This window comes from Zea mays, chromosome 5 (genome assembly GCF_902167145.1).
Source record: "Zea mays cultivar B73 chromosome 5, Zm-B73-REFERENCE-NAM-5.0, whole genome shotgun sequence".
Taxonomy (NCBI): domain Eukaryota; kingdom Viridiplantae; phylum Streptophyta; class Magnoliopsida; order Poales; family Poaceae; genus Zea; species Zea mays.
In genome coordinates, this window is record NC_050100.1 from 12,674,868 (window position 1) to 12,694,094 (window position 19,227).

General features: G+C 57.3%; 1 pseudogene; it reads left to right on the forward strand.

Moving 5' to 3' along the window:
• The first annotated feature begins 865 nt into the window (after nt 1-865).
• On the forward strand, nt 866-18,826 carry LOC103628006 (clathrin heavy chain 1-like; annotated as a pseudogene).
• The last annotated feature ends 401 nt before the right edge of the window (nt 18,827-19,227 follow it).

The window sequence follows — 19,227 nt, forward strand, 5'->3', positions numbered from 1 at the left end:
ATTTTGAGCACAAGAGATGTTCGTAACATGGGTGGACCTGAGCTGAGAACAAGAAGCGAAGCAACCCACTGGATCTCATTCTCGGACGCCAGTCCCCCAGTCCCCTCCTCCGTCTGATGGCCAGACCAGACCTGCTCTACTCTGCCCTTTTTCCTCCACAAGCAACATGGAGAAGTGGCCTGTCACTGCCTCCCAACTCTCTAACAGCGACCTCTCGCTTGGGCACTAATTAGTGCTTAGGCTAATGTATGATCGGAGGATCCCCAACAAACATGCTGGCCTAATGCTCTCCCATCCCAAGTGATCCTCCGAGAACTAGCTGGTGCGCAGGCAGGATGTGTTGTCTGCCTCTGTGACCCCCAGTCACTGTTGTTTTTTTGTTTTGTTTTGTGGGTGGTTACTGTTACCTGCTTCTGAAACAAGCAACCCACTGCAGTGAGCAAAGAAAGAAAGAAAGGTGTGGTGTGTGCCCGTTTTCAGGTCGGTCGTGACTTTGGTTATCCACTGAAAAGATATGCTTGGTGGGTGCTTTCTTGTGCTGAAGAACAAGTATCCCACAAAACCACAACCGCTTGTATTATCTGGTGATTTCCTGCATTATTAGCTGGCATAACTAAACCATGCGCTCAGACCCTAAACCAGTTGTAAGTCTGTAACTGAAAAGCACAGTGTACTAGCGGAATGGGAATGGCCAAGATGAGCCAGATGTTGACCATCCTAGCTACGTATCCAGTCAAGGACAACCAAAACAATCATGGCTCCTCTTGGCGTCTGCAGCCTGCCGTGCGAGGCTCCATTATCCTGCTGCTCTGGCCATTCTTTTTCTCTAGCCCTCTTTAGGCTGAGCATCGTTGCTGCATCGCAGGCAGCTCCCAGAAAGCAGCTTCGTGCTTGGACGCATGCTCTCTGGGATTCCAAGCATGACATCTGCTTTCTGCTAGCCGGCGCTCTCTCTCTCTCTCTCAACTGCCGCCCCTCAACCCTCGACACTTGCCCACAACTGCCGCCATTGCCCGCCCGCCATGGCGCTCGCCTCGCAATAGCCTTCGCCGACCCAGCACCACCACCAACAACCCCGCCTGTTCCACTCGCGAAGGCCCCCTCGGTCTCCCTTAAACCACCGTCTCCCACCGACTGCTACGGTTCCCTTGGGGACGCTGATGCGTGTGGTGGAGCGCACCGGGACCTCTCCCTCACTGATGCGTCGCCTACATCCCCGCTTAGGATCACCTCCCCTCCCCTGCATCCCTCATCCCCTCTCCCTCACAGATGCGCCTAAGCGTAGTCGCCGGTGAAGATGACATGACACCTATTGTCGTGGTTCCCCCCGGGGACGCTGATGCGTGTGGTGGAGCGTGGTGGGACCTCTCCCTCACCGATGTGTCGCCGGCATCTCCGCACAGGAGTCCACACCGCCGTCGCTCCATGGCTCAACAGCTATTGAGGAGATGAGGCACTGATAACACCCTTAGCTTTCTGTTGTGTACCAACTACCAAGCACCAAAATATTCCTCCCTATCATGCCTGAATTAAGAGAGGTTACATTTGTCTGCTTACCTTCTTTCAGGTACCGCGAACATGTTGTATGAATCAATAGAGACACCAAGTTGAAACTTTTAAGGAAGGGTATCCTAACACATATATATGCGCCCATGGTAATCAGACAACATGGATATGTTTTTCTTGATATTGTGTTCATAAATGTGCCCATGGTCTAGGTAAAGTAAAACATTCTAGGGACAGTCAGGGCTGTGAGAAAATAGAATAAAATATATGTAGCTCACGTAATATCAATTTTTTGAAGTTGTATTCCTTGGTACACAACTCTTTTCTACTACTATTTTAAAAAGTCAAGTTTAACCTACCAGTTGAGTAGTTGTCATTGCCAATAGTTGTCTTTTTTATAACACCTCATTTTTATAACTTCTGAATTTTATCCCTTGTGGTTATGATTTCATAGTTAACTTTGCAGAATTAATGCTTTGAAGGTGACAAGCAGTACACACAATAGTTCCACACGTCCCAGCTAAGGTGAGGCATGTCATACCGTGTTTGTTGATGCATGGATCTTACTATACTTTGCCAATTTACATTCACTTATGTATTGGTTGTTTGCTAAGTGTGTGCACTTTTATGTAGACTGTGGACAATGATCTTGCACTGAAAATATACATAAAGGCTAGGGCAACCCCTAAAGTTGTTGCTGCTTTTGCTGAAAGGAGGGAGTTTGACAAGACACTGATATACTCAAAGCAGGTTCGTTATTTGGTTTTATTGATTCTGTTTTCAGTTGTTGTAACTCATTTGAGCTTCACATTTTATTTCTACAACTTGGTTCCAGGTTGGGTACACTCCAGATTATCTCTTCCTCCTCCAGACCATCTTGCGTACAGATCCACAAGTGATTGATTGTTTAAACATAATCGGTCATTTGTAAGACACACATTCGATTGTGGCTTCATTAACCTTATGAGTCCTTTTCTCACTGTCTATAATACCAGGGAGCTGTGAACTTTGCTCTTATGATGTCACAAATGGAGGGAGGCTGCCCAGTAGATTATAATACAATAACTGATCTTTTCCTTCAGTTATGCTTATATTCATAATCATAGGTAACTGTCTTGTTGTCTATTTACATTCCTTGGTTTTATGAGTCCTTATGGATTTTTGCTTTATGCATCTGTTAACAGAGAAATATGATACGGGAGGCAACAACTTTTCTGTTGGATGTTCTGAAACCAAACTTGCCAGAGCATGCTTTTCTTCAAACCAAGGTTTTCATCTTCGTCGTTTGAACACAAATGGTTGCGCTTGGATGTTTACATTATTCTTTTCTCAGCAGTTTCTATCTATGAATTGTAGGTTTTGGAGATAAACTTAGTGACTTACCCAAATGTTGTTGATGCCATTCTTGCTAATGGTATGTTCAGTCATTATGATCGCCCTCGTATTGCTTAGCTGTGTGAAAAGGCTGGGTTGTACTTGCGAGCCCTCCAGGTCAGTACCTTCGCATTGGTGTAGCTGATATCTCCGCTTCGTGTTCCTGTTTAACTAACCTTACATTTTGTAATGCAGCTGTCGGCGTTTCGAGACAGGGGGGTCCCTAAGCCGACGAGTGAGTGTGCTGCGTGCCCCAGCCCAGATGGGTCGAGCGCGTGGGCGAGCGCGGAGGGGGGAGAGGCGAGGCGGCCGGAGCCGAGCGTGAGAGAGGTGGAAGTCCCGCGGCCTTCGTGTTCGTCCCGCGCCCAGGTCAGGTGCGCTTGCAGTAGGGGGGTTACAAGCGTCCACGCGGGTGAGGGAAGCGAGCGGCCCCAAGAGAGCGCCTGTCCCGTCCTCGGTCCCGCGCGGCCAACCTTCTCTGAGAAGGCCCTGGTCCTTCCTTTTATAGTTGTAAGGAGAGGATCCAGGTGTACAATGGGGATGTAGCAGAGTGCTACGTGTCTAGCGGAGGGAGAGCTAGTGCCCTAGGTACATGCCGATGTGGCAGCCGGAGAGATCTGGGCATCCTGCTGGCGTGATGTCGTGGCTATCGGAGGTGCGACGGAGCCTGATGGAGGGACAGCTGTTGGAGCGGTCGAGTCCCTGCTGACGTTGTCCTGCTGCCGTAAGAGTGCTGGGGGCCGCCGTCGTCATAGAGCTTGTGGAGCGCCATCATTGCCCCTCTGGCGGAGCTGGCCGGACGAGACGCCGGTCTTGTTCTCCGTGACCCGAGTCGATTCGGGGTAGGATGATGATGACGTTTCCTGTTGATGTGGCGGTCTGTGCTCTAGGCAGGGCGACGTGGGGTTTCCTCCGAAGCCGAGGTTGAGTCTTGCCTTCAGTTGCCGTGGCCGAGCCCGAGCCAGGGGGTCGGGCGAGGCGGAAGTCGTCCGGCCGAGGCCAGGGCGGAGTCCGAGCCCTGGGGTCGGGCGAGGCGGAGTTTCGTCGTCTTCCGGGTCTTAGCCCGAGTCCGAGCCCTGGGGTCGGGCGGAGCGGAGTTCGCCGTCTTCCGGGTCTTAGCCCGAGTCCGAGCCCTGGGGTCGGGCGGAGCGGAGTTCGCCGTCTTCCGGGTCTTAGCCCGAGTCCGAGCCCTGGGGTCGGGCGGAGCGGAGTTCGCCGTCTTCCGGGTCCTAGCCCGAGTCCGAGCCCTGGGGTCGGGCGGAGCGGAGTTCGCCGTCTTCCGGGTCTTAGCCCGAGTCCGAGCCCTGGGGTCGGGCGGAGCGGAGTTCGCCGTCTTCCGGGTCTTAGCCCGAGTCCGAGCCCTGGGGTCGGGCGGAGCGGAGTTCGCCGTGGCGCCTTTGGCAAGGCCTAATTGCCTGTCAGACTCACTCTGTCGAGTGGCACTGCAGTCGGAGTGGCGCAGGCGGCGCTGTCCTTCTGTCAGACTGGCCAGTGGAGCGGTGGAGTGACGGCGGTCACCTCGGCTCTGCCGGGGGCGCGTGTCAGGATAGAGGTGTCAGGCCACCTTTGCGTTAAATGCCCCTGCAATTTGGTCAGTCGGTGTGGTGATTTAGTCAAGGTTGCTTCTGAGCGAAGCCAAGGCCTTGGGCGAGCCGGTGATGTGTCCGCCATAAAAAGGGGGCCTCGGGCGAGACGGAAGTCTCTCGAGGTCGGCTGCCTTCGGCCGAGGCTAGGCTCGGGTGAAGCGCGATCGAGTCACTCGTGTGGACTGATCCCTGACTTAATCGTGCCCATCAGGCCTTTGCAGCTTTATGCTGATGGGGGTTACCAGCTGAGAATTAGGCGTCTTGAGGGTACCCCTAATTATGGTCCCCGACAGTAGCCCCCGAGCCTCGAAGGGAGTGTTAGCACTCGCTTGGAGGCTTTTGTCGCACTTTTTTGCAAGGGGACCAGCCTTTCTCGGTTGCATTTCGTTCCGGTGGGTGCGCGCGAGCGCACCCGCCGGGTGTAGCCCCCGAGGCCTCGGAGGAGTGGTTACACTCCTTCGAGGTCTTAATACTTCGCTTAACGCTTCGGCTGGTCTGGTCGTTCCCTTATGCGAACTGGCCGTAGCCCGGGTGCACGGTCGGGGCCCAAGCTCTCGGGCTGGTATGTTGACGCTGTCAACGATTTGGCCGGAGCCGGTTTTTGCGAGAGCAGCCCCCGAGCCTCTGCACAGGGCGAGAGGACGATCAGGGACAGACTCGGCTTTTTACATACGCCCCTACGTCGCCTTTCCGCAAGGAGGAGGGGGGGGAGTGCGCCATGTTACCCTCGATGGGCACCGAACATGGTGTCTCCGGTGAGCTGCAAGCGGGCAATCCGAGTGGACGTCCGTGCCCCGTTCGTTGGGGGTCGGCTAGGGGCCCAGAGGCACGCCCAAAAGTACCTGCGGGTGACTTGCCGGACCCGGTCCCCTGGCGACGGGGTCCGAGGGCTCGATGCCTCCCTCCGATGGGATTCCGTTACAAGATCGTTCCCACTGGTCTCGGATATGTCCTAGGGTACCTCGGGAGCGCAGCCCGAGCCTCGGTTATGTATCGAACGTACCCCTGGTCATCCCTCGCTCGGTGTCTGAGGCGACTGTGAACCCTTCGGGGGCCAGCCTTCGAACCCCTGATCAGTAATGGGCGCGGAGCCCGAGTAGCCTGAGGCGGCCGTGGAGCCCTTCGGAGGGCCGGCCTTCGAACCCCTGACCAGTAGTGGGTGTCGGGCCCACGCGATCTGAGGCGGCTGTTGAACCCTCGGGGGGCCAGCCTTCGAACCCCTGATCAGTAATGGAGGGCGCGGAGCCCGGTTCCTTCGCGGAGAAGGATCCCTCTCGGGGTATCCCCCTTCCCCGGTCCCTGTTGCAAGAGATAGAGAAAGAGGAAAACGGAAAAGGATACGAAATCAAACGACGTGGCGTACCTTTTCTGGCGCGGTTATTAAGGCGAAGGTGAAGCGTCGCGCGCTCCTCCTGCCAGAAGCGCCGCGTGCCCCGCCGCGGAGTTAATGCGACGGGGCGAGTGGTTGGCGGGGCGGCCGCTACGCGTGTGCGATCCGTTCGAGGAACGGGTCACGGGTGCACCGTCTTCACGCCGTGAGAGGAGGCTCTCTTGCTGTCTCAGGATGGGACGTGAGCCCGGCTGACGACGCGACCGCTGCGCCCGCCCGCCTGCCACCGCCATTACTGCCGTCCCACTTTCGGTTGCTTTGACCGACGCGCCGGTCTGGCGCTGTTGGGTCGCCTCGAGTCGTGGCATAGGCTTCGCAACCGAAGAGGCGCGATGGTGGCACAAGTGGCGGTGCGGTTGCTTGCATGCAGCAACTGGCGTGCCATTTGCTCGACGCGTGGGCCTGGGCCCCAGGCTGGCGTGTCAGAAGTTGGAGAAGCGCGTCCATCTGGCGCGGTTGCATGCCGCCTGCATGGCTGCTCGCCCCTTCTGCCCGTTGGTCTGGGCGAAAATGGGGGGTCGCCTGTAACCGCTGGACGGTCGTGCGCACCATGCGCAGCGGTTTGGCTTCTTCTGCCCTGAGCCGGCTTGTATGACATGCGGGACCCAGCCCCCGAGTCGCAGGGGAGGGCCTTGGAGCGTGTTGGAGAAGGTTCGGCCCGCGGCGCCCGGGGGCGCACGTAGGGGGAGTTGCCTTTAAAAGGAGGGTGGCTCCCCTCGTAAGGCAACCATGCCTTCTTCCTCCCTTAAGCGCCGGGTCTTCCCGTCTTCCAAGCCCCCGGATGGGGGATATCCGCCGCCTTTCTGCCTCCTCGTTGGAGGAACGCAACTCCATGGGAGTTGGTACCTCTCAGCCATCGTTCGGCTTCAAGGATTTTCATCGCGCAGCCTGGCTGCTCCCTTCCGCCGGTGGCCACCCAAGACAGTGACCTCCAGCTCCTGGATGGGGAGAGACAGACCAGGCTGTGGTCCCGCCCTCAGCGTCGGGTGCGTTCGTCATCCTCGCTGGGGCGGGGGCCGAGGCGAGCCGGGGCTCTACCTCACGTGCGGGTCGGCGAACCACCTCCTCTTCCAGCTTCTGGTGGTGGCAATCGTCCTCCCGCGCTGCGACGGAGTCGTCCTCCAGTCATGCCGGGGAAGGCGAACTGTTGCTGTCCAGCTAGGATGCAACATTCCGTCTTCCCCCTCGCATTCGGGGCGAGGACGGCAGCGAAGATCTACCGGAGCGCTTGGGGGCGGCCCGCTCTTTGGCTTTGATGGCTTGTTCGCATTCCTTGAGTGGGACCGCGAACAAAAGCCTTCCGGTGACTGCGTTCACCTGGGGCCATGGCTGCCGCTGCAGAGGCCGTTGCCCCGCAGGCCCGAGGTCGCTTGTATCCTCGGGGACGGAACCGGAGTCTCGTTTGCAATGGCACTTCGAATGCCAGTGAGTTCGTTCATTGTGGCTGTCGAGGCCTGAACGTGTATGTAATTTCGGCACGGAGCCGTGTTTTTTCCCCATTTCCGAGCACTAAGTCTCGCCTGTTTTATTATCTGAACCGCTTTACCAAGCATGAGTTGCCCCGTGTCAAGGTGACTGGTGAGGTATCCGTATCCCGGAGGCGTAGGAATCCCTCGGCCCGTTCGGCCTTGTTGTCTGGGGCTCCTCTAGCTTAGTTGAAGGGACCCCTCGGCCGCCCTTTGGTGGATCGAGGCCGGGGGTAGCGATATCAGTATGAACAGAGGCGGAGTTGGCTCGAGAATGGGAAACCTGGTTGGCCGGAGCCTAGCCGTGTCGCCCGTCAGCGGTGCCGACGCCCAAGTCGGTCAGTCGAGGCCTCGGATCGGGCTAGCGCCCTTGGAAGCCGGTTGCCCGAGGCCCCAGGGGTAACCGGTTGAGCCGCCTGCTCGGGCCGGATTCCTGGAGGAGCCCCTGGACCTCGGCGCCGCCCGAGGCTGGGTCGGGCTTTGCTGTAGACGTCGTCGATGCCGAGGGTGCTACGGCTCCCTTCGGCGTGAAGACCCGAGCCTGCAGGATCAGATCATCTTGTAGCGTGCGCTTTCTGCGGCCGCTGAGGCCAGAAGAACACGCCCTCGCCGCGCTTGCGAAGCTGCGTCCTTTTTTCCTCCTGTTTCGAGCATCTGGATTCTGTCGGTAATAGGGATGTTTGTGTGAGCGAGAGTTGCTTTTCGCGGAAGGGACGAGTGAGGTATCCGTATCCCAGAGGCGTGGGAATCCCTCGGCTCGGTCGGCCTTGCCGCTTACGCGTACTTTCACCCGTCCATGAGGCCCTGTCCCCGATTTAGTCGAGAAAGCTTGAAGGACTGCTTCGGCAGGAGAGCTTCCGAACGTGATGACTCGTTCGGTCCACGGAGTCGCTTTATCCGGGCGCAAGTTACTTATCGCAGAAGGGGACGAGTGAGGTATCCGTATCCCGGAGGCGTAGGAGTCCCTCGGCTCGGTCAGCCTTGGCTGCTTACGTGTACCTCGTCGTTTCCAGGATCCGCTTTCCAAAGTAGTCAAGAAGCACGGAAGAAATCCTGCTAAAAAGAGGTCCTTTTTCGAGGAAAAAATTCGACGCAGAGGGGGTCTCCCCCCTTTTAGCCCCCGAGGGAGGGTCGGGCCTTGCCGAGGCTAGGCCGACCCTTCCTTGACAACTAAACTTTGCGTAGGTGCGAGGCATATGAACAACTTGAAGACATCTTAAGGGTAGAAGCGACGTAGCTGTTTGATGTTCCAAGCGTTGCCGTAGATCTCGCCTTGATTGTTGGCCAGCTTGTATGTTCCGGGCTTCAGAACTTTGGCGATGACGAACGGCCCTTCCCAGGGGGGCGTGAGCTTGTGCCTCCCTCGGGCTTCTTGTCGCAGCCGAAGCACCAGGTCGCCCACCTGGAGTTCTCGGGACCGGACCCCTCGGGCGTGGTAACGTCGCAGGGACTGTTGGTACCGCGCCGAGTGTAGTAAGGCCCTGTCCCGAGCTTCCTCCAACTGGTCCAGCGATTCCTCTCGTCTGGCTTGGTTGCTTTGCTCGGTGTAGGCCCTCGCCCTTGGGGAGCCGTATTCCAGGTCAGTGGGCAGGATAGCTTCAGCCCCATAGACCAGGAAAAACGGCGTGAAGCCCGTGGCACGACTCGGCGTCGTCCTTAGGCTCCAGACCACCGAGGGGAGTTCCTTCATCCATCGCCTGCCGAACTGGTTGAGGTCGTTGTAGATCCGAGGCTTGAGCCCTTGTAGAATCATGCCGTTGGCACGCTCTACTTGCCCATTCGACATGGGATGAGCCACGGCGGCCCAGTCCACCCGGATATGATGATCCTCGCAAAAATCCAAGAATTTTTTGCCGGTGAACTGGGTGCCGTTGTCGGTGATGATGGAGTTCGGGACCCCGAAGCGATGGATGATGTTGGTGAAGAATGCCACCGCCTGCTCGGACCTGATGCTGTTCAGAGGTCGGACCTCGATCTACTTGGAGAATTTGTCGATGGCGACCAGCAGGTGCATGTAGCCCCCGGGCGCCTTTTGCAAGGGACCGACGAGGTCCAGACCCCATACAGCGAAGGGCCAGGTGATGGGTATTGTCTGCAGAGCCCGAGCGGGCAGGTGTGTCCGCTTCGCATAGAATTGGCACCCTTCGCAGGTGCGGACAATTCTAGTGGCGTCAGCCACTGCCGTTGGCCAGTAGAAGCTTTGCCGGAAAGCATTTCCAACAAGGGCTCGGGGTGCTGCGTGGTGGCCGCAAGCCCCCGAGTGTACTTCTTGCAGCAGTTCCCGACCTTCGGCGATGGAGATGCATCGCTGGAGGATGCCCGAGGGGCTGCGATGGTAGGGCTCCTCTTCGTCGCCCAGCAAGACGAATGACTTGGCGCGTCGCGCTACCCGCCGAGCCTCGACTTGGTCGAGGGGTAGCTCTCCTCGACGGAGATATTGCAGGTACGGGGCCTGCCAATCCTGGTCTGGCGTGGCCCCGCTCTGCCCTTCCTCGACGTTCAATGCCCCGCCCTCGGGGGCCGAGAGTACCTCGGGCTGGGCCGAGGGTGCCTCGGGCTAAACCGAGGGTACCTCGGGCTGAGCCGAGGGTACCTCGGGCTGAGCCGAGGATACCTCGGGCTCGGGCGCGTCGTCGAGCTTGACGGAGGGTTGATGCAGATCCCGGGAGAAGACGTCCGGGGGGACTGTCGTTCGCCCCGAGGCTATCTTCGCCAGCTCGTCTGCGGTTTCGTTGTAGCGCCGAGCGATGTGGTTGAGCTCGAGCCCGAAGAACTTGTCTTCCAGGCGCCGAACCTCGTCGCAGTAGGCTTCCATCTTCGGGTCGCGGCAGTGGGAGTTCTTCATGGCTTGGTCGATGACGAGCTGCGAATCACCGCGTGCGTCGAGGCGTCTGACCCCTAGCTCGATGGCGATCCGCAATCCGTTGACCAGAGCTTCGTACTCGGCCACATTGTTGGGCGCCGGGAAGTGGAGGCGCAGCACTTAGCGCAAGTGCTTTCCGAGGGGCGAGATGAAGAGCAGGCCCGCACCGGCCCCCGTCTTCATCAGCGACCCGTCGAAAAACATGGTCCAGAGCTCCGGTTGGATCAGAGTCGTTGGTAGTTGGGTATCGACCCATTCAGCCACGAAATCCGCCAACACTTGGGACTTGATGGCCTTCCGAGGGGCGAACGAGATCGTTTCGCCCATGATCTCCACTGCCCACTTTGCGATCCTGCCCGAGGCCTCTCGGCACTGGATGATCTCCCCCAGGGGGAAGGATGACACCACAGTCACCGGATGGGACTCGAAGTAGTGTCGTAGCTTCCGCCTCGTCAGGATCACAGCATACAGCAGCTTTTGAACTTGTGGGTAGCGGATCTTAGTCTCGGACAGCACTTCGCTGATGAAGTAAACCGGCCTTTGAACGGGCAATGTATGCCCTTCCTCCTGCCTTTCGACCACAATCGCGGCGCTAACCACCTGAGTGGTCGCGGCGACGTAGACCAAGAGGGTTTCTCCGTCCGCCGGCGGCACCAAGACTGGCGCCTTTGTAAGGAGCGCCTTTAGGTTGCCGAGGGCTTCCTCGGCCTCAGGGGTCCAAACGAAACACTCGGCTTTCCTTAAAAGGCGGTACAAGGGCAGACCTCTTTCGCCGAGGCGTGAGATGAAGCGGCTCAGGGCCGCGAGGCATCCCATGACCCTCTGTACCCCTTTTAAGTCCTTGATGGGCCCCATGCTGGTGATGGCCGCGATCTTCTCCGGGTTGGCCTCGATGCCTCGCTCGGAGACGATGAACCCTAGGAGCATGCCTCGGGGCACCCCGAAGACACACTTCTCAGGATTAAGCTTGACTCCTTTCGCCTTGAGACACCGGAATGTCACTTCAAGGTCGGAGAGGAGGTTGGGAGCCTTCCGTGTCTTGACTACGATGTCATCGACGTAGGCCTCGACTGTGCGACCGATGTGTTCGCCGAACACATGGTTCATGCACCGCTGGTACGTCGCGCCTGCATTCCTCAGGCCGAACGGCATGGTGACGTAGCAGTACATGCCGAACGGCGTGATGAAAGAAGTCGCGAGCTGGTCGGACTCTTTCATCCGGATCTGGTGATACCCCGAGTAGGCATCGAGGAAGGACAGGGTTTCGCACCCAGCAGTGGAATCCACGATTTGGTCGATGCGAGGCAGAGGGTAGGGAACCTTCGGACATGCTTTGTTGAGACCAGTGTAGTCTACACACATCCGCCATTTCCCCCCTTTCTTCCTCACAAGCACAGGGTTGGCAAGCCATTCGGGATGGAATACCTCTTTGATGAACCCTGCCGCCATTAGCTTGTGGATCTCTTCGCCAATCGCTCTGCGCTTCTCCTCGTCGAATCGGCACAGAGGCTGTCTGACGGGTCGGGCTCCGGCCCGAATATCCAGCGAGTGCTCGGCGACATCCCTCGGTATGCCGGGCATGTCCGAGGGACTCCACGCAAAGACGTCGGCGTTTGCGCGGAGAAAGTCGACGAGCACTGCTTCCTATTTGGGGTCGAGCCCGGAACCGATCCGGATCTGCTTGGTGGTGTCGCCGCTGGGGTCGAAGGGGACGACCTTGACCGTCTCCGCTGGCTCGAAGTTGCCGGCATGGCGCTTCACGTCTGGGACCTCCTTGGAGAGGTTCTCCAGGTCGGCGATGAGGGCCTCGGACTCGGCGAGGGCCTCGGCGTACTCCACGCACTCCACGTCGCATTCAAACGCGTGTTTGTACGTGGGGCCGACGGTGATGACCCCGTTGGGGCCCGGCATCTTGAGCTTCAGGTAGGTGTAGTTGGGGACGACCATGAACTTCGCGTAGCATGGCCTCCCTAACACGGCGTGGTAGGTTCCTCGGAACCCGACCACTTCGAACGTCAGGGTCTCCCTTCGGAAGTTGGAGGGTGTCCCGAAGCAGACTGGGAGGTCGAGTCGCCCGAGGGGCTGGACGCGCTTCCCAGGGATGATCCCGTGGAAGGGCGCAGCGCCTGCTCGGACGGTGGACGGATCGACGCGCAGGAGCTTGAGGGTCTCGGCGTAGATGATGTTGAGGCAGCTGCCCCCGTCCATCAGGACCTTGGTGAGCCTGACATCGCCGACAACGGGGTCGACGACGAGCGGGTATTTCCCCGGGCTCGGCACATGGTCGGGGTGGTCGGCTCGGTCGAAAGTGATGGGCTTGTCGGACCAGTCTAGGTAGACTGGCGCCGCCACCTTCAACGAGCAGACCTCCCGGCGCTCTTGCTTGCGGTGCCGAGCCGAGGCATTCGCCGCATGCCCTCCGTAGATCATGAAGCAGTCGCGGACCTCGGGGAACCCCCCTGCTGGGTGTTCTTCGTTCTTGTCGTCGTCGTGGGCCCTGCCACCCTCGGCGGGTGGCCTGGCCCTGTGGAAATGACGCCGAAGCATAACACACTCCTCGAGGGTGTGCTTGACGGGCCCCTGATGGTAGGGGCACGGCTCCTTGAGCATCTTGTCGAAGAGGTTTGCACCTCCGGGGGGCTTCCGAGGGTTCTTATACTCGGCGGCGGCGACAAGGTCCGCGTCTGCGGCGTCGCGTTTCGATTGCGACTTCTTCTTGCCTTTCTTCTTGGCGCCGCGCGGAGCAGACGTCTCGGGAGCTTCTTCCGACGGGCGGCCCTGGGGCTGCTTGTCCTTTCGGAAGATAGCCTCGACCGCCTCCTGGCCGGAGGCGAACTTGGTGGCGATGTCCATCAGCTCGCTCGCCCTGGTGGGGGTTTTGCGACCCAGCTTGCTCACCAGGTCGCGGCAAGTGGTGCCGGCGAGGAACGCGCCGATGACATCCGAGTCGGTGATGTTGGGCAGCTCGGTGCGCTGCTTCGAGAATCGCCAGATGTAGTCCCGGAGCGACTCCCCCGGCTGTTGCCGGCAGCTTCGAAGGTCCCAGGAATTCCCGGGGCGCACGTATGTGCCCTGGAAATTGCCAGCGAAGGCTTGGACCAAGTCGTCCCAGTTGGAAATCTGCCCCGGAGGCAGGTGCTCCAACCAGGCACGAGCAGTGTCGGAGAGGAACAGGGGGAGGTTGCGGATGATGAGGTTGTCGTCGTTCGTTCCACCCAGTTGGCAGGCAAGGCGGTAGTCCGCGAGCCACAGCTCCGGTCTCGTTTCCCCCGAGTATTTTACGATAGTAGTCGGGGGTCGGAACCGGGTCGGGAATGGCGCCCGTCGGATGGCCCGACTGAAAGCCTGCGGACCGGGTGGTTCGGGCGAAGGACTCCGATCCTCCCCGCTGTCGTAACGTCCCCCACGCCTGGGGTGATAGCCTCGGCGCACCCTCTCGTCGAGGTGAGCCCGACGGTCGCGTCGATGGTGCTCGTTGCCGAGGTGGCCCGGGGCCGCAGGCGCGGTGTTGCGCGTGCGCCCGGGTGTAGACCGAGGCTTCCCGCATGAATCGGGAAGTCGCGGCATGAGGTTCCGAGGGATATCCTTGCCTTCGGGATGCAGTGCTCTCGGCCCGCCGGGCCGCGGCGCCTTCCAGGAGATTCTTGAGTTCTTCCTAGATCCGCCGACCCTCGGTGGTTGACGGCTTCGGCATCGCGCAGATGAGCATTGCTGCGGTTGCCAGGTTCTGACCGACCCCGCTGGATGCGGGCGGCGGCCTGATCCTGACGTCGTTGGCGACGCGGTGCTGGAGACCTTGGGGCAGATGACGTATTTCTCCGGCCAGGGGTTGGCCCACCCATGCCTGTCCGACGTCCCGACGGATCGGCTCAAGCGCTCCCGTTCCCTCGTTGAGCCTGGCCTGCGCCTCGCGGACTTGCTCAAGTTGTGGGTCGTAACCCCCCGCCGGAGCGGGGACCACAGCTAGCTCCCGTGGGATGTCGGCGCGAGGCACCGGCCTAGGGAGATCACCATCCTCCGGCATGCCAAGATGGTTGCCTTCGGTGGGATTCCCTAGCTCGATGTGGAAACATTCGCGGCTTGGGCCGCAGCTCCCGTTGCCAAGGCTGCGGCTTGCATCGGAACAGTCGGACAGACAGTAATCACATGTGGCCATGAAGTCCCGCACGGCACTGGGGTTGCCAAGTCCGGAGAAATCCCAACCGATGCTGGGGTCGTCATCTTCCTCGGACCCAGAGGGCCCGTAGGTCGAGACGTCCGTCAGTCGGTCCCAAGGCGATCGCATACAGAACCTCAGTGGGGTTGCACTCGCCTCAATGAGAGCGCCCGCCAAATCGAGGTCGTTTGGCGGGTTGAGGCCGAGTCGAAATGACGCAAGATGGGAGTTAGTCGTTACCTTTTGGTCGACGAGGAGCGACGTAGTCACATCGGGGACTGGTTGCGCCGTCATCTCTGGTTCGAGGGCGACGTCCTGCAGGCTTTCCGCGAGCGCGCCGGCGTCGTCTTCTTGCTCGGGGTCGTCGTGCCGCGGGGGGACGGCGCTTGCCTCCGTCTTGAACGCGAGGTCGATGTCCGGCGTGCCTTCCGTCGGGGCGTCGGGGGCGTCGATTCGCTCGACGGCCGGCGAAGCGCGGCCTCCCGTCTGGCCTTGACGGCCCCGCCTCCTCCTCCATTGGCGGGGGAGAGAACGGAGCGAGCCCGAATGTTGCTTTTCCACCACGCGGGGTAGACGTCGTCGATTCCGCCGCCGGCGGGCGGGTTGTCGGCCGCCATTGTCGTGGTCGCACGGCGGTGGAAGAAGTATCATGTCGTAGCTGCCGTCGAAGGACATGAATTCGAGAACCCCAAAACGAAGCACCGTCCCGGGCCAGAGAGGTTGCTGGAGACTGCCCATCTGGAGCTTGACGGGGAGCTATTCGTCAGCACGCAGCAGGCCCCTACCTGGCGCGCCAACTGTCGGCGTTTCGAGACAGGGGGGTCCCTAAGCCGACGAGTGAGTGTGCTGCGTGCCCCAGCCCAGATGGGTCGAGCGCGTGGGCGAGCGCGGAGGGGGGAGAGGCGAGGCGGCCGGAGCCGAGCGTGAGAGAGGTGGAAGTCCCGCGGCCTTCGTGTTCGTCCCGCGCCCAGGTCAGGTGCGCTTGCAGTAGGGGGGTTACAAGCGTCCACGCGGGTGAGGGAAGCGAGCGGCCCCAAGAGAGCGCCTGTCCCGTCCTCGGTCCCGCGCGGCCAACCTTCTCTGAGAAGGCCCTGGTCCTTCCTTTTATAGTTGTAAGGAGAGGATCCAGGTGTACAATGGGGATGTAGCAGAGTGCTACGTGTCTAGCGGAGGGAGAGCTAGTGCCCTAGGTACATGCCGATGTGGCAGCCGGAGAGATCTGGGCATCCTGCTGGCGTGATGTCGTGGCTATCGGAGGTGCGACGGAGCCTGATGGAGGGACAGCTGTTGGAGCGGTCGAGTCCCTGCTGACGTTGTCCTGCTGCCGTAAGAGTGCTGGGGGCCGCCGTCGTCATAGAGCTTGTGGAGCGCCATCATTGCCCCTCTGGCGGAGCTGGCCGGACGAGACGCCGGTCTTGTTCTCCGTGACCCGAGTCGATTCGGGGTAGGATGATGATGACGTTTCCTGTTGACGTGGCGGTCTGTGCTCTAGGCAGGGCGACGTGGGGTTTCCTCCGAAGCCGAGGTTGAGTCTTGCCTTCAGTTGCCGTGGCCGAGCCCGAGCCAGGGGGTCGGGCGAGGCGGAAGTCGTCCGGCCGAGGCCAGGGCGGAGTCCGAGCCCTGGGGTCGGGCGAGGCGGAGTTTCGTCGTCTTCCGGGTCTTAGCCCGAGTCCGAGCCCTGGGGTCGGGCGGAGCGGAGTTCGCCGTCTTCCGGGTCTTAGCCCGAGTCCGAGCCCTGGGGTCGGGCGGAGCGGAGTTCACCGTCTTCCGGGTCTTAGCCCGAGTCCGAGCCCTGGGGTCGGGCGGAGCGGAGTTCGCTGTCTTCCGGGTCCTAGCCCGAGTCCGAGCCCTGGGGTCGGGCGGAGCGGAGTTCGCCGTCTTCCGGGTCTTAGCCCGAGTCCGAGCCCTGGGGTCGGGCGGAGCGGAGTTCGCCGTCTTCCGGGTCTTAGCCCGAGTCCGAGCCCTGGGGTCGGGCGGAGCGGAGTTCGCCGTGGCGCCTTTGGCAAGGCCTAATTGCCTGTCAGACTCACTCTGTCGAGTGGCACTGCAGTCGGAGTGGCGCAGGCGGCGCTGTCCTTCTGTCAGACTGGCCAGTGGAGCGGTGGAGTGACGGCGGTCACCTCGGCTCTGCCGGGGGCGCGTGTCAGGATAGAGGTGTCAGGCCACCTTTGCGTTAAATGCCCCTGCAATTTGGTCAGTCGGTGTGGTGATTTAGTCAAGGTTGCTTCTGAGCGAAGCCAAGGCCTTGGGCGAGCCGGTGATGTGTCCGCCATAAAAAGGGGGCCTCGGGCGAGACGGAAGTCTCTCGAGGTCGGCTGCCTTCGGCCGAGGCTAGGCTCGGGTGAAGCGCGATCGAGTCACTCGTGTGGACTGATCCCTGACTTAATCGTGCCCATCAGGCCTTTGCAGCTTTATGCTGATGGGGGTTACCAGCTGAGAATTAGGCGTCTTGAGGGTACCCCTAATTATGGTCCCCGACAGCAGCATTACTCAGAGTTGCCTGATATCAAGCGTGCCATTGCAAATACCCATGTCATTGAACCATAGGTTTGTCGACTTCAGTTATTTTCAGATATTTTTTTTATGTTTAGCCCATTAACAACTTCCTTGGACAGGCACTTGTTGAGTTCTTTGGCACATTGTCAAGAGAGTGGGCTTTGGAATGCATGAAAGACCTTCTACTGGTTAATCTGAGGGGAAATCTTCAGATTGTTGTGCAGGTATTTCTGTTCAGTTTCTTATGCCCCCTCCCCCTCTGTACCAACCCATTGGCATTTCTTTTCTTCCTTCTTGGTTCTAATTATTGTGAAATCTTGGGGGACATCTGCAGGCCACGAAAGAATACTCTGAGCAGCTAGGGGTTGATGCTTGCATCAAATTATTTGAGCAATTCAAATCTTATGAGGACCTTTACTTTTTCTTGGGATCTTATCTGAGCTCCAGGTAATTTCTCTTGTTGACAGCGGAATGCCTTTCTCAAATTTTGTGTGTCTTTCTCAAAATGCAACACACCTGAGGTTTCTTTACATGCAACAGCGAGGACCCAGATATCCATTTCAAGTACATAGAAGCAGCAGCAAGGACTGGACAAATCAAAGAAGTTGAACGTGTAACCAGAGAGTCAAACTTCTATGATGCTGAGAAGATAATGAACTTTTTGATGGAAGCAAAATTACCTAATGCCCGTCCACTGATTAATGTTTGTGATCGCTTTGGTTTTGTGCCAGATCTCACTCACTATCTGTACACAAACAACATGCTTCGATATATCGAAGGCTATGTTCAGAAGGTAGTTGTGTGTTTCGACTCTGTTAATTCGTGCGCCGTTCCTAATAATAGGTTGAATATGAGAACGATTAATTCTTTTTCCTTGTTTCCAGGTGAATCCCGGGAATGCTCCATTGGTAGTGGGGCAATTACTTGATGATGAATGCCCTAAAGATTTTATCAAGGGTTTGATCCTATTTGTTCGTTCTCTCCTCCCTGTTGAGCCTTTGGTTGATGAATGTGAGAAGAGGTTTGTTTTTCATATCCCTCCAGTTTACTTATTCACATGGGTCGTTCCCCCTCCTCCCCCCTACCAAGAATTGTTGGTCTCATACGTTTGATATGTGAATCAGGAACCGCCTACGTTTGCTCACTCAATTCTTGGAGCACTTGTGAGTGAAGGTAGCCAAGATGTGCATGTCCATAATGCTCTTAGTAAAATCATCATTGACAACAACAACAATCCTGAGCATTTCCTTACTACCAACCCATTTTACGACTCTCGTGTTGTGGGTAAATATTGTGAAAAGCGGGATCCTACACTTGCTGTTGTTGCTTACAGACGTGGGCAGTGTGACGATGAACTTATTAACGTCACTAACAAGAATTCGTTATTCAAGCTGCAAGCTAGGTATGTAATAATTTTTATTGTTGTGACTTGTGACACCTGTTTCAAGATGTCCACATCAATTGTCTGACGACTTACATGTTCATATTGCATTTATTTAAAATGACAGGTATGTGGTTGAGAGAATGGATGGTGATCTATGGGATAAAGTTCTTCAGCCCGAGAATGAATATAGAAGGCAACTCATTGACCAAGTGGTTTCGACTGCATTACCTGAGAGCAAGAGCCCCGAGCAAGTGTCTGCTGCTGTTAAGGCTTTCATGACTGCTGACCTGCCACATGAACTGATTGAGCTTCTTGAAAAGATTATTCTTCAGAATTCTGCTTTCAGTGGAAATTTCAATCTGCAGAACCTGCTCATCTTGACTGCCAAAGCCCAGTTACGTGAAGGTCTGGTCAGTGAAGCAATTGAGTCCTTCATTCGTGTAGATGATGCTGCACACTTCCTTGATGTTATCCGTGCAGCCGAGGAAGCTAATGTGTACAATGATTTAGTGAAGTACCTAGATCAACTCACTTGTTATGATTGTTGAGTTGATTCTTGATAGCATCACTAAACAATGATATATTTGTGTACAAGTGTCCCCCGTTGCAACGCACGGGCATATACCTAGTTAATATTTTAATTATAGAAACAACATGAACACTAATTTCTTTATTTTATGCCTTTTAGAAAAAAACTAATTGATATACATATACATGGACTAAATTCGATGAAATGATTGGTCGAGCCTATATAACTAGTTATAAACAAATTGAGATATAAGCTTAATTAATAGATTATGAGAAAGGCTAATTAATTAATTATCTTTTATTGTCATTGAGAACTGTATGTTCTACATTTTCACATAAATTTCTATTTAAGAAAGCTATACTTAAACATCTATAATGAATATTATTAAATTATAAAAACATGATATCTATTGAAAAAGTCATTTTAATTTTTCTTTTGTAACAACCGTAATTCTAATGAAAATACGTGAGCTATTGG